The sequence below is a fragment of the Eriocheir sinensis genome, chromosome 23, assembly GCF_024679095.1.
Source record: "Eriocheir sinensis breed Jianghai 21 chromosome 23, ASM2467909v1, whole genome shotgun sequence".
NCBI classification, from domain to species: domain Eukaryota; kingdom Metazoa; phylum Arthropoda; class Malacostraca; order Decapoda; family Varunidae; genus Eriocheir; species Eriocheir sinensis.
The window spans coordinates 16,472,487-16,484,958 of record NC_066531.1 but is presented as its reverse complement, the minus strand read 5'-3'; the positions used below and the strand labels follow the sequence as shown (position 1 = coordinate 16,484,958).

General features: G+C 44.3%; 1 protein-coding gene across 1 annotated transcript in view; it reads left to right on the top strand.

The window, feature by feature from the left end:
* The first annotated feature begins 12,238 nt into the window (after window positions 1-12,238).
* The window catches only part of LOC127002509 (uncharacterized), a 40,590-nt gene continuing 40,356 nt past the window's right edge, over window positions 12,239-12,472 (top strand). Inside the window, exon 1 of the transcript XR_007756303.1 lies at window positions 12,239-12,317. The gene's annotated coding sequence lies outside the window, so the exon portion shown is untranslated. The remainder of the gene's footprint in view (window positions 12,318-12,472) is intronic.

Sequence of the window (12,472 nt, the reverse complement as noted above, 5' to 3'; positions counted from 1 at the left end):
ATATATTCAGTCCTCAGTCACACACACACACACACACACACACACACACACACGTACAGGGTAATTCAAGCAAACATATCTAAATTGAAAATGACCGTATCTCGCTTATTTCCAAAGTCAAGTTTTTTATTAACAATCGGCAGTGGACGGGAAAAAAATTGATAACCCGACGGGCCTGACGTGGGGGAGAGAGAGAGAGAGAGAGAGAGAGAGAGAGAGAGAGAGAGAGAGAGAGAGAGAGAGAGAGAGAGAGAGAGAGAGAGAGAGAGAGCAAATCATCCGTCTACTGACCTGTATGTCCTCACTAAACTGAGGGAAATCACGAAGGGTAGGTATAATAATTTATGAAGAGTAACGAGCCTCCATTATGGGAGGTAAGGGTTGCATATGACTTGCGCTACACTGTCGTGCCATCCTGACAAGATGTTGCATCACTTCCACTGTACCCCTCCACTAGTGGTGGCAGCGCTCCACACGTAGGCACGAAGCAAGCACTTAACGGGCATGAGTAAATCTTGTGTTTACACTTGTAATATTTGCTTTGTTTTGTGTATGCAGCTCAGCGTTTAAGGAAGTAATTGTTTTGAATCCTCGTAATCTTTATTTTCAAGAAAATAAAAATGTATAAGAAATGCATTGTAATTCTCAGACAACGACGTTGTTTGTTAACGCGCATCGGATCCGGGGACGAGTAGGTTTCATTGCTTGTTTCTCCAACAGAAGTTCAGTCATCTATAGGCGATGGAAAGTTTTCAGATTCCGCCATAATCAACTTTACTTTTTAACTCTTAGCGGGTGATATTTTCTCAAATAGTCTCCAAAGCAAATACCCTTCACTCATCGTTAATCAAGTCATACTGAGTATACTATTCTGAGTAGACCTCGGGTAACCTTGTCCCAGGGAATCTACCCCAACGGCCGGTGGCAACACTGCAGGGTGGCGCACGGCTGCCTGAGGTGACGGATCTCACATATGAGGAGTCCGGCGGTAGTGGCGCATGCCCTGTTATAAGTGTAACCATCACGTACCCTTTGAGGCTCCTAAATACTCTTCCGAACGCATGTGACCAGTTGTTGTGTCGCGTGTAACCTAGACTGACGCAGCGACGGAGGGGCAGCCTGAGGGACCGAACACCGATTCCTGGTAAGTACTTCCGTGGGTTGCCTCGTAGCAGCACAAGAGGTTTGTACTGATGTTTCTGGAATAAGAAAGTGAAAGGATTGTATCACCTACAAGTACTTCCTTCCGTGTATAGTTATGTGAGCTCGTAAATTCCACCGTCGGTTACGACAGAAACGGCAAATCGTGTATACTGCCCCGTTTCACCCCCCCTTTTCGTTGCTTTTTACATAGCTCAAATGGCAATTAGCACTACCCCAACTACCATCCCTCCCTGTCTTTGGCTTTACAGTGCCTAAAGTCAGGGATCTCCATGACCAATAACCCAGGAAAACTACTGTTGTACAATCGTGGTACACAAGTGTTGACACACTGTCCACTGAGTTTCGTTCACCGGCCCCGACTTTAAAATATATACACCGCATGGAAAGAGGCTAATGTTCAGATATGTCACTACATATACACTCTCCATAATTTATTATATATGAATTTGTCAGTTGTGCACACTGATAACAAGTTTGTAATTTGTGGAGGAAAATGTCTCTTTTTACATTTCGTTCAAATTTAGTCAAGGACAGCTAAAGTTGTTTACAAGGCTATTATGCATTTGAATAAATGTTGTATTCATTCCTGCAACGTCCTCCCTAAGAAAATACGAAGAAAACATTGATAACTTGCACAAATATTCTGATATGATCTAAAAATATATAATGATGAAACCATTTAACTCTCGCTTGACAATGTTATGTAATGACGTCATCGACCATGCCAGCCGGCGCATTTAGGAAACTAATAGGCTATTGTGAATTGAATTACAAAGCTATTATTTTGCATTTAAGAATACTAAGCGATTCGTTTGCATTTATGAAACTAAGCCATTACTTTGCATTTACGAATACTAAGTTATTATTATGCATTTAAGAAAACTGCTATTATTTTGCAGTAACTTTTTTTGGTCAATTTACGGTTTCACCTAACCAACGATTTTCTCACGTGGTTCATGTTTTTCTAGTGATAGATGTAGAGAATTCCGTGATTTTGTTCCTCATTTCCGTCGCAAATGTCTACTTTTCGAGTTATGCCTCTTTTCAAGTTATGCCTATCCCCTTCCCTAAACGATCTTGGGGGACCTGTGGGAACACGGGGTTTTTGGGTGGGGGAGCATGAAATCGAGTAATATGCATTTCAAATGAGGTTGAGAAATCAACAGAATCACATTAGAATGCCAGTGAAAAGGCATAGCCTACATTTGTCTTAGTGGGAGCAGTGGAAGTGGCCATTGGGAGGTAAGCAGTGTTGCCAACGATCCGCTATGGGTGAACATCCCATCCTGATCTGCGCATGCGCGGACTTTGTTTACATACAGGGCGGATTATTTTCGGCACGGTACCGTGTCTTTTCTCGCTTACTTATTGTGATCTGTCCCACCCGAGTTTATATTTGTTTTTTATGAAAGTAAATGATGACGTATGTTTTGAATTTGGAAAATGCGTGAAATATGAAAGTTGATTCCTGCACCTCTTGTATGTCAGCAAATGTGATAAATGAGATAATCTGCACCCCTTGTATGTCGGTAAATGTGATAAATAAGATAACCTGCACCACTTGTAGGGGGAGGTGGGGCAAAATGGCGTGGGTGGGTAATATGGACCACCCCGTTTTCTGTGTTTTTAGCTTCTGCCAGCTATTGATAATGATATGGACTTACTCCTCGGCTCATTAGTCAGCTGTGACATCGGGGCAAGTTTGGACGCCGTCGTTTGTTTGTGTGTGAAAAATCCCAGAATATTTTATCACCAGCTGCTCTATTGGTAAGGGTCTGATAAAATCGTGTTTATAGGAGTACTGTGACTCATAATTTCATGTGTTATTGCATGATTCTTTGGTATTACTCTGTGCATGAGTCTGACTACTGAAACATTTTTCTGCACCGCCATTGTTCCGCTGAGATTGTTGTTAACATTTTCATTACCCTTGGGGCAAAACGGCCCACTTAACAATAATAATTACTTTTTGCTGCTAACTAACTCACAACTTCAGTGAACAAAGATAAGGACAAAGTGTTCTCTGTTTCTTTTATATGAATATTAATTTTATGTTCAGGAAGGTAATGTCACTTTTCGTTTGTGAGTTCATGTTGTTCATGCTATTGAGCAAAATAACAATTATTTTTGTAATGCATTAAGAACTTTTATGTTGAGAAAGGTAATTTCACTTTAACTTGTGAGTAGTTTCATGAGAGTTCATTGGTGTTCATGCTATTGAGCCACAGATCATTTATTTTTGTAATGGAATAAGAACTTGATGTTCAGGAAGGTAATATCACTTTTCATTTGGAATTCATTGTTGTTCATGCTACTGAGCCTAAGAGCAATTGTTTTCTAATGGAATAAGAACTAGATTATTTTAGTTTTGTTAAGTAATCTTTCTAATGTGATTATCTGTCAAAACGTATGTTTGGCATGTTACCAAGCATTTCCATATGAGGTCCATTTTGCCCCATAAGTGAGGTCCGTTTTGCCCCGACCGTTGTACAAAATGGTCCACTTGTGGCTATTTTATTTTTTTAATTCATGAGTAAAGGATCCAAAGTAGTTCTTCCAAAGAGAGTTTATTTTGTTTAATGATGAATAAAGATTGCAAAAACACCAGCTATCTCTGAATATACTACAAAATTGATGCAAAATCTGGAGTGAAACCTTAAGGGTGCCGTTTTGCCCCACCTTCCCCTGTGTCGGTAAATGTGATAAGTGAGATAACCTGCACCCTTTGTACGTCGGTAAATGTGATTGGTGAGATAACCTGCACCCCCTGTAAGTCGGTAAATGTGATAAATGTGATAACCTATACCCCTTGTATGTCGGTAAATGTAATAAATGTAATAACCTATACCCCTTGTATGTCGGTAAATGTAATAAATGTGATAACCTATACCCCTTGTATGTCGGTAAATGTGATAAATGTGATAACCCTTGAATGTCATCCTGGAATTTGGCCATTCTCTCATAAAAACTAGCATGCTGTATTGCCGCCATCTTGCCTGGACAAACTAATATCAACACTCTGTGATAGTAAACATTGGGTTCTGCGCATGCGCAGATCAGGATCAGATAGACTAAAATACATTGATGAGATTTATCGCCACGCCGGGCTGCCCACAACATTTCCTCCCGTCACTCCAGAAACACAGGTGAGGACCGCGAACTTGTTTTCCACTGGAATACCTCAGATTTGCTACACTTTTTTGTGCTGTCTGTAGCGCCGGTAGGGTTTTTTGAGGGGCGTTATAGACGGCCCCAGCCTGTTAGTGGCGCAAGCTAATTTTATTTATGGTGGCTGGCGTGATGTATGACTTGCTTGGCCCATGATGCCTCCCGGTGCTCCTCTTGACCGAAGTTGCTGAAGTTAAGGTTGATTGAAGATCCGGACAGCATGCCAAGTGCCTTCCCACCCCTCAACTTAACCACAGCCTCTTTGACCTCAACCAGAGAGGATGAACTTTCGTCAATGGGTGGGTCAGCATCCACCACTTGTAACCCAGCAACTGGAAGCTGCCGACGTGGAGAGTCCACCATGTACAGCTGCTCAAAGTTCTCAGCCCAACGTGCCCTCTGCCCATTCACGTAAGACACGAGGCAGCCGTCAGCTGTTCGGATAGTGCTCACCTAATAAGAGGGAGACTTGGAGCGGAGCATCTTCACGGCTCGATAAGCAGGTCGGGGGTCATTCGCATTTAAATGGCCCTCGACTTCCTCAGCGAGACTCCTGACATACCTTTCCTTGTCTCTCCTCAGGAGAGCTCTAGTCCTACGCGACAGAGCCCTGTATTGGTCCCGCTTCCCAGCAAGTCTGGCAGCGCGACTCTCCTCAATATTATCCAACGTCTCCACCGAGGCAAAGGCACTCCTAGATCTCGGGCGCTCTCCAGTGCACTCCTCGGCATCTTGCAGAGTCTTACGTTTGAAGGTATTCCACAGTTCTACAGGGTCTTCCAGGGTGGTAAGCACATCGAACCGATTTGAGACCGTCACTGCATACTCCTGAGCACATGCCAGGTCCTTCAGCCTCTCGAGATGGAACACAGTAGTGTTGCATCTCGAGATTCTTTTTGACCTAACATGAAGCTTGAGTGTTGCAACAACAAGCCTATGGTCAGTTGCAAAGAACGCAGCACTCCGGTAAACCCTGCAGTTCTGAAGGATCCTCCAACGAGTATTTACGAGAATGTGGTCGATCTCCTTAGCTACACCTCCGGCATCGCTATATCAAGTCCAGCGGTGCAGCTCTGGTCTCTGGTACCAGGAACCCGCAATTCTCAACTTTCTGGATTTTGCAAAATTCAGGAGGAGAGAGCTGTTGATGTTCCTGGTACATTTGCGGAAACGAGTTCCTCTTCCTGTTCCTGTGGTAAGCCTTCCCTCCAACCGGCAACGTCGCAGTAGTGCTACTCAAGTGTTGTTGTGAATAAACGATGTTCGTCGTGTTCGGCTGTGAGTAGCGGAGAGGTTCACTGCTATTCAGGAAGTGTAAGGGAGGCTTTATCCATAATTAAGAGGTGGAAATAAATGTAGCATGTGTATGTAACACATGTTAAACCACTACAAAATAATAACACCAGAGAGAAGACGAGGCGTATTATCAAGAGTCGAGACTTTGATGTTCCGCTCCTTCATCAGCATTCACGTGTAAACGTGCACACTCTCTCTCTCTCTCTCTCTCTCTCTCTCTCTCTCTCTCTCTCTCTCTCTCTCTCGATGGAAATCCGATATAATTTTCTCACTTTCTAAGAAATCCGGCCACCTGTTATTAACCAGTCTCTCACATACCTTCGCAACCACACTAGTGAGTGATACCGGTCTGTAATTTAATGGGTCCGCTCTCTTGCCTCCCTTAAAAATCGGTACCGTACTATGTTTGCTCTCTTCCAATCTTGTGGTACCTTTTCTTCACTCAGAGAGGCACTCATTATGGAGTGCAGTTTCTCTGCAAGTTGATCACTACATTCTTTCAAGATCCACCCTGATACTCCATCCGGCCCCGTCGCCTTTCTTACATCCAATTTGTTCAAACTTTCTTTGACCTCCTGCACCGTTAACTGAATCTCTTGCATAACCTTTCCTTTTTCTTGGCCCGGGGGTTGTACAAATTCTTCTTTTGTGAACATTCTATGGAAGCTGTTATTCATCACCTCTGCCATCTTTGCTGGGACCTCATATGTTGTTTCATCCATTTTCAGTTTATCGATTTTTTTCTCTATTCTTTAATTGGCGTTCACACGTCTATCAAATAGTTTGGGTAGGTCTTTTCACTTGTCGATTATATCTTTTTCATATTTCCTTTTTTCTTCTCTTCTAATCTTTGTATATTCATTCCTTGCTTGTTTGAAATCGTTCCACGAGTTAATTCTTCTTCGTCTCCTCCATCCTTTCCAAGCTTCCTCTTTTCTCTTTCTAATTATCTCGGATCTCTTGTTAAACCACTCCTTTTTACCAACATCCTTTTTGGTTACCTTGGGGACATATCTATTTTCGGCTTCCTTGTATAGCTTTAAAAACGCCTCTTACTTATCCTGTGTACTCTTGGCTTTGAACAGCCCACTCCAATTTGCATTTTCAAAAAAGGTTCTCATGCTAACAAAGTCACAGTTGTTGCTTCTCCCAATTTTGTGATTTTCTTTTCGGTCAATCGTTTTCTTTTCTGATACTTCAAATTCCACAACCTCATGGTCACTCTTCGCTATTGGACAATCTACGTTAAGATTTTCTATTATTTCCGGCGCCTTACTAAATATATACCAGGTCTAGTCTTGATGCCTCGCCTTCTTTCCCGAATCTGGTATGTTCCTTGATCCACTGAGTCAGCACATGTTCCACTGCCAGTCGCAGGAGTCTTCCTCCCCACGACTCGTCTGCTCCCTGCGTCTCCCAATCCTCCCATTCCACCTCCATGCAGTTGAAATCACCCATTATAAGTATTCTCTCACACGCCCTCAACATTTCATCCTTGCAACTCACCGTCTCTTGTATCATTTGTTTATATTCCCGCAACCCCATACGCTTGTTCATGGGGGCACATACCCTACTACATAATGCCTCCTTCTTCCTTCAGCACCCACAATTTTCACTTTCAACACCTCTGTCAAGCCTTCACCCTCAATTACCTCCTCCACCCTAATGCCTTTTTTAACCATTAACATCATACCTCCTCCCTGTTTTATCTTTCTGTCTCTCCTCCATATGTTGTTTGCACCTTCTCCAATCCCCACCACCTCAATTGAGTCACAACTTAGTTTCCGTCAGCCCCACAATATCAGGTTCTTCGTCTCTCAAATAGTCGTTAATTCTATCTACGATGAAACTATTCCATTAATATTCGTATATGTCACTTTCCACCCTTTCTCCTTTTCTGTTAGTTTTATTCCCTTCTTCCTCTCGACCCTATGAACTACTTTCTCACTTTCATATCCATTACTCTCCAAAAAAACTCCCCCTTCTCTTCTTGCGATCTCTTCTCATTTAAATCACGAACCTCACCTCTAAAGGTGGCTTTACACCTGGCAATTCGCGGCTAGCAATACAGGCGCGGCAGCATTTTTGGTCTGGGTCTGGGTCTGGGAGCTCTTCTCGCGGCAAGTTCTCTGCAGCTGAGCGTGTCCGTCTTGTATTGCCGACTGGCGGCCAGGTAAACAACATGTCGGCGCCAATAAAACAAGAAATGACAGATGCAGATAACAATATTTGGAGCCGGGAGGCCGAGGTGGCATTGCTAGAGGAAGTGAGACAGCATCGACACTTGTGGGACCCACAAGATAAGCTCTACAAGAAGCAGAGTCTGCGCAAAACAACTTTTGATGGAGTGGCAGCAACATTGCGGGAAATGTTTATCTCTTTGCGAGATATCGAAGGAGGTATAAGGAACGGTTATTTTCGTGTATTATATAATCACACTATGCAATGCCTGGGAGTTGGGATGGCATGTTCCTCCCTTCTTCTTTGTTGTTAAATGCAACAATAAACAATCAGTCATTCAATCAATACTACTTATGATAAAACTCGTTTACTAAAGTATTTCTACAATATTAGGCTGATGGACCAAACTCATTGTGGTTTTAAGATATGGTAGTAGCCTTTTGGGGTGTCTGGGGTGAATTCATGCCCTTGCATTTACTAGCAGTTTACGTCTTGATGCTCCCGGCGGCTCCTCCCACGTGTGAAGGTACTTTCTCCCGAGAGCACCCAGACGGTCTAGCCGCTAGATCGTCGCGGCTGTATTGCCGGCCAGGAATTGCCACGTGTAAAGTGTGTGTGTGTGTGTGTGTGTGTGTGTGTGTGTGTGTGTGTGTGTGTAATTCACCACGACCTGATCACGAGTTGGACTCGTAATCGCCAGCAGCAGGTACCCTCCCAACATGAGCAAGTGCTCTTTATCGTCGATCTATGGGTACTGCCAGGACCTCACACACCACACACCCCATCCCCTTTGCTCAAGGGGGGATAGTAACCACTCCTAGTCAACGGAAAGAATCCGGCCTGAGCGGGCTCGAACCGTCGCCCTGTCAGACCGTGAAGCCTGTGTGTGTGTGTGTGTGTGTGTGTGTGTGCGTGAGAGAGAGAGAGAGAGAGAGAGAGAGAGAGAGAGAGAGAGCAACTTCAGCTGGCCGTGCAGTAAGCCGGAGAGCCTTACTGCACCCACACCTCACTATCACCTGCCATCCTCGTCCATGTAGCTATCCAGTCTACTCTTAAACCAAGCTATCGTCGATGCACTAACTATGTGATTGCTTAGTCTATTCCATTCCAGAGAGAGAGAGAGAGAGAGAGAGAGGCGGGCCACACCTGTCATGGAGGTGGGCGGAGCTTGAGAGCCAGCCGTCAAATCAGCGAGGAGTGCGGCAGGGCTAGAAAACCGTACCTACCTTCGTAAATATATAAAGGATGTATAAAGGAATTGTAATGTACTGTAGTCATGCCCTGCCTGTGATTCTCCCGTCTCTTCCCTGCTGCAGGATAATGTCTGAGGGCGGCAGTCAGGGCGACGTGGCAATGAGGGCGAACGAGAACGTCCACAGGTCGGGGTCACGCCGGAGAGATGGCGGCCGGCTACGACAGTGGTCCGAGAACTACGAGGAGATGGTGAGAGAGAGAGAGAGAGAGAGAGAGAGAGAGAGAGAGAGAGAGAGAGACCACACAGACACCATGGTCCAGACTAGGTGGTCTGTCCTTAACCCTAATTGATTTTACATTAATCAGATGGCTCCAAAACGTTGCATTTTAACTCGTTAATATTAAGTTCAAGGAAGTGACAGTCGAGCTTGTTGTTAAAGGAGCCAATCGTGTTACACTGGACCACTGACGGTGGGAGCTTATTCCATTCTCGCACTACAACGTTGGTGAAGAAAAATTTGGTGCAGTCTGAATTTACTTGTCTACATTTGAGTTTTGTGCCATTGTTCCTCGTTCGCAAAGTGTCATCGATCATAAACAATTTTGATCTGTCTACATTTGTGAAACCATTAAGTATTTTAAAACATTCGATCAGTTTTCCTCACAGGCGACGTTTCTCAAGAAAGAACATGTTAAGGGTTCCGCCTTTCTTCGTAAGATTTGTTGCGCAAGGAAGGGATCATTTTTGTTGCTCGACGCTGAACACCTTCTAGTTTAGCAATGTCCTTTGCATGGTGGGGAGACCAAAACTGTACCGCATATTCCAAGTGGGGTCTGACTAAACTATTGTAGAGCGGAAGTATTACATCTTTATTCTTGAATAAAAAGTTTCTTTTAATGAAGCCCAACATTCTGTTCGCTTTATTTGCTGCATCGATGCATTGATGTGAGAATTTGAGGTTTGACGCGATTTTAATCCCCATGTCCTTAACGCACTGAACGCTTGTGAGTTTAACGCCGTGTATTTCGTAATCGAACTTCTTATTTTTTGTTCCAACTTGAAGGACCTGGCACTTGTCTACGTTACAGGGCATCTCCCATTTATCAGACCAAGCTGAAATTTTGTGCAAATCCTCTTGGAGGCTTTGCCTGTCTTCGTCAGTAAGAACCGAGTTACCAATCTTTGTGTCGTCTGCAAATTTACCAATGCGATTATTGAGTCCAACATCCACGTCGTTGATGTAAATAATGAAGAGCACTGGGCCAAGAACCGAGCCCTGAGGGACGCCACTAGTGACCGGCGCCACTCTGAGTTAAATCCGTCAATCACAACTCTTTGTTGTCTGTTGCTCAACCAATTCGCGATCCATTTTTTTTACTTGACCGTCAATGCCTATTTGCTTTAATTTATAAAGTAATTTATGATGTGGGACTTTATCAAACGCTTTCTTGAAATCAAGATAGATTACGTCCACTGATTTGGTTACGTCATAAATTGAGAAGAGACCGTTATAAAAGGTCAGTAGGTTTGACAGGCAGGATCTTTTGTTACGGAAGCCATGTTGTGAATCCCCAATTAATGAGTGGCTTTCGAGGTAACTCACAAAATATGTCTCTAATTATGCTCTCGAGTAGCTTACCTACAATTGAAGTTAGACTAATGGGTCGGTAGTTACCTGGTATTTTTTTGTCTCCTTTCTTAAAAATCGGTGTCACGTTAGCCTTTTTCCAATCCGAAGGGACGATGCCTTGTCGCAAGGACATATTGAATACGGTAGTGAGGGAGGAGAGTATTTCGCTCTTTGTTTCTTTAAGCAGTATAGGATATACTTTGTCGGGTCCTGGACTTTTATTTGTTTTAAGTGAATGGAGAGCTTTAAGGACTTCATTGGTTGTTATTTCAAAATTAGGCAATGCATGCTCGAGATTTACAATAGTACTGGTGTTGGTGGGAGCGAGAGGAAGACTGTTAGTATTAAACACCGAGGGTCGTTATAACAAGGTCGAGTATATTATTTTGTCGAGTTGGCTCAGAAACCATTTGGCTTAGATAATTTTCTTCTAGAAATTCGATCATTCTATGTGACTCGCCTTCTGTACCTGACAGTGTCGCCCAGTCGATATGGGGAGGTTAAAGTCTCCTAATATCAGTGAGTCGTTGTTATTAATTGACTGCCTTAAGACGCTGTACATTTCAAGGTCGTCAACAGATTATTGCCCGGGAGGTCTGTATGTGAAAGATATATTTAAATTGACTTTTTCAATGTTTACTCGCACGCACAAATGTTCAACGTTACTGTTCCCCGGTGTTTTGTTAGTGGGTTGCAAATAGCTTTTTGACATAAAGGGCGACGCCACCGCCTCTACTGTTTACACGATCTTTGTTGAAGAGTCTGTAGCCATCTATGTTGTATTCGGAACTTAAATCAATATTTGTGGTGTCGATAAATGTTTTGGTTATAGCAATTATGTCAAAATTTTCTGTTAGAGCAAGACATCTCAGTTCATCAAATTTGTTCCTTAGGCTACGCGCATTGAAACTAAGGATTTTTAAGTTATCTAGAGGCTTGGTAATAGAGGTGGTGGTACTTGCGGGATCACGGTTACGGGTTTGTTGCGATGCACGGCGTCTATTTACACGGGTGGGGTGGGGGGACGTGGCTGTGACTCGTTTTTTGCTCGGATGACACGTACTGCGTCGTTGAGGAGCCTTCCGAATCTGGCTGCCCCGATGGGAGAAAGGTGCAATCCGTCCCTGTGGAAGAGCTCACTTTGTCCATAGAAATTGTCCCATGCGTTTAAGAACTCCACGTCAAGCTCCTACAAAGAGTCTGTAAGCGGTTGTTTAGGCTGAAGGCCTTACTGAAAAAGTCGCCCTCCGCCCAAGTCCGTGGTAGAACTCCTGAAATCAAAATGTTAGGGGATTTAGACTTATACTGCTGGATGAGCCTACGGTACTTCTCCAGGAGTTCTTCAGACCAGGTCGTGGTGCGAGAGAGAGAGAGAGAGAGAGAGAGATGCAGTCACAACCAAGTGGCTACGCAGAAACATGGGGTATGGCTGGAATGATTGTGAGTTATACCGGCGACTACTCCGTGAGGTCCGGGTGAAGTGATGCGGCCCTGGGGTACGCACCTGTAATCACCCGCTTCCCCGTCCCTTAGATGATCTGGAAAGGCGGGTACCGTGGCCCCGCCATCACGCTGGAGGAGGCGCTGCGTTGGGTACCCCGGGCGGCGAGCCAAGGCCAGGGTGCTGGACGTGGCCGCCGGGACGGGCTGCGTGGGCCGCGAACTCCACCGGGAAGGCTTCAGGTGGGTGCCGCAGGGCCGCAGACAGGGGGATGTCCGGTCACCATACTTAAATATCCTCCAGTCCACTGCCTTCTGCCTGCCAGTGCCTCAGCCTCAACACGAGTCCAACGCCAAGAGATGAAGACGATGTGTTGGAAATTACAGCAGCTTGTGTA